Below are 2,792 nucleotides of genomic sequence, written 5' to 3'. Positions count from 1 at the left end.
GAGTGTGTACAATGACTGGGCACCTTCCCATTTTAAGAAAATATGCTCCGCTATCGATGAACTGCCCCAGGTAAATTTTGAGGTGTCGCAGGCGTCACAGATATCACAGCAACCTGAAGTATTACATCAATCGGAGCTGAGTTTCTCAGAATCAACTGGACTTTCGCAAGGTGTCGGAGGCGTTGATATTCAAGGCTCTAGTTTTACATCTGTATTGGAAGAGGCTGATGGTTTGCAGAACGTTGCCATGGGTGCTCCGATAACCCAGCAGAGCGAGGAGGGCTCTGCTGAAGCATTCAATATGTCCAAGAAGAGACGTACCTTTAGATAGGCAACTTGAGGAGATGGCAGAGTCGGACTTTGCAGCCCGAAAAAGAGTGACAATTTATTGCGTTATCTTGGTGCAGCTACATATTTGCCTTCTTTGCTCGATTAACCCCTCCGTGCTTGGTGATAAAGTAAACGTAAAAATCTCTCACGGAGTCCACAATTTTATACTTCGAGTTGTCCTTGTCCCACCCAACTGAATGATGGGACGTACACTTCGTGGACTTCCTTATATTCGAGCTTCGTTCCTCGAGCTTTCTCCTCGTTGCCTTCTTTATTCTTGCATCTCTCCAGTTTGGTGTCTTCAATTGGCTCCGAATAATCTGATGACTGCTTGGTTTGACGAAGAACATCCATGAAAAGTTGCTGCAGCAGTTCCATTGTAACATGCCGCCAACGCCGTCAAACAAAGACCCTCTCATAAAATCGCTTGAAGGAGAAAGAACAAAATACGACCATGGCTATCAGAACCAAGGAAGAGTCAATGGGAGGTTTATGTCGGATAATAGTTTCTTGCTGCACCAGGCAAGGCTATCCATTTCCCCTCCGTATCAGGCCCTTTACTACAGCCTTGTGCGAGAGAAAAATTTGTCCGGCCCCTCTCCCCCCCCCCCCCCCAAAGCCTTCCCTTTTCTCCTGAAATAAGAGTAAAACAACTTCCCAAAATTTGCACCATCATCATCGTATTATTGTATTTGAACCTTATCGCATGGAGAAATCTTTCAACTCTGACATTGTCAATAAACTCATGTCCTGACTGCCTTACACTCCGAGTTCCTGGGAACTTGGAAACGTTTCGGCAAGGAGCATGCGCATATCGAAATGTTCGGGACTGGGCAAGGAAAAGAGGGACGAATTTATTAGGACAGCAAATGAAAGGCACTCAAAGGCTCAATCTCAACTTCTTGATTCAACATCTCAGAGCCAGACGGCTTCCGAGGCAGCTCCTACCGTGGACGACTCTGATGCATCGTCGTTGTATGACGAAGTGGAGTAAGGTGATACAGCGGGTAATAAGACTACTCGGTGTCCGAATTGATGACAAATAGGGCTTGTCATGCACAGGTGCGGACCATAACCTGCACCAGGCCAGTTTCCCTTTTCGGGGTTGATCAAAGTCACAAGAATTGCATAATAATGATCGCTCGAAACTTCCCACCGGGGTGTGGGGCCCGTTTGAATCTACATAAAAATCAAGCAATCGGTAAGCTTTTACCTATCGTTGGGCTAGGGATAGTGGGAGGTTAGGGGAGGAGTTGGCTCTCGTCCATTGGGTGGGTCATTGGCAATGTTGCGCGGGCTTGGGTGAGCCCCCTCGATGGGCTCGTCGGAGAAATCCGACAGGTGGAGTGACGGTGAGGGAACATGGACCGCGGGGGAGTCGAACAGAATCCATTCATCCCATTAATGTCATCAGGACTAGAGACGGTGGATCGAACAAGATCAGGCATTTGCTTACGAGACAGTAACTTACAATGCTAGTCTCCTTGAATTTATGGCATCGGCGGGTTCAATGGGGCCCCCAGAACCTGGCGAGTGGTAGTTACATTTTGCATGGGATTAGGATCGAATATGTATCTATCACCAAATACCATACCTCTATTTAACACTAGGCCTTCTCGTTCCAGCCTTTAGCGCAGCTATTCTCTCGATTTTAAAAAACAATGCTCGCACGTGATAGTAGACTGCCGTAAACTGTGGGACGTCTATACCACAGCACATGCACTGTATATCTATGAAGCGGTAGATGATTGATTGTAGATAGATTAATTAACTTAGAACTTTCACAACTTATCTACTTAACTGAATTAGAGAAAGAAGATTTAAATAAATAACTCATTTCTTCTTCACTGCTGATATCTTTCTCTTTTCACTCATTTGTCATCTCACATACTCAGTTCTGCATGGGATTGGAGGTTTGTAACTATCAATCATATCAATCATATCAATCAATCAGCCACTTATTTCTCAGCTTTCAGATATTATTCATTTCTCTTATATAGCTATCTAAACAAAAGAAAAGCTCAACAAAAAAAAAAGATTTAAGAAATAATCAATAATCAACAATAATTAATAAATAAATAAATCATCAGAATACAAAAAACCCATGAGTGAAATATAAATAACAGATAAAAAACAAAATGCCATCAAAGCAGTAATAGTAGTAGCAGTAGTAGTACACACTGTCTCTCCAAACATACATACACAACAATTGGGGACGGGGTTGCGCAGCCGTTTATTACATAACAGCAGACCCCTTTTCTCTTGAGCTGATTTTCCTCATTTTCCCCATCCCGTTCCCTTATCTTTATCCGAAGGAAACATAGAATAAACAATTGGAACGGACAGAAACCCAGAAACAAACTCTCAAAAGAACATAAGAAAAGGAATTTTTTGTTTAGGAACAAAAAAAAAAATTTCAAAAAGAAAGAATTTCCTTCCCCTGCCTTTTCTTCGTATTTCTC

Source organism: Histoplasma capsulatum, genomic scaffold, assembly GCF_000149585.1.
Source record: "Histoplasma capsulatum NAm1 scaffold_11 genomic scaffold, whole genome shotgun sequence".
Lineage (NCBI taxonomy): Eukaryota > Fungi > Ascomycota > Eurotiomycetes > Onygenales > Ajellomycetaceae > Histoplasma > Histoplasma mississippiense.
This window is presented reverse-complemented; position numbering follows the sequence as displayed.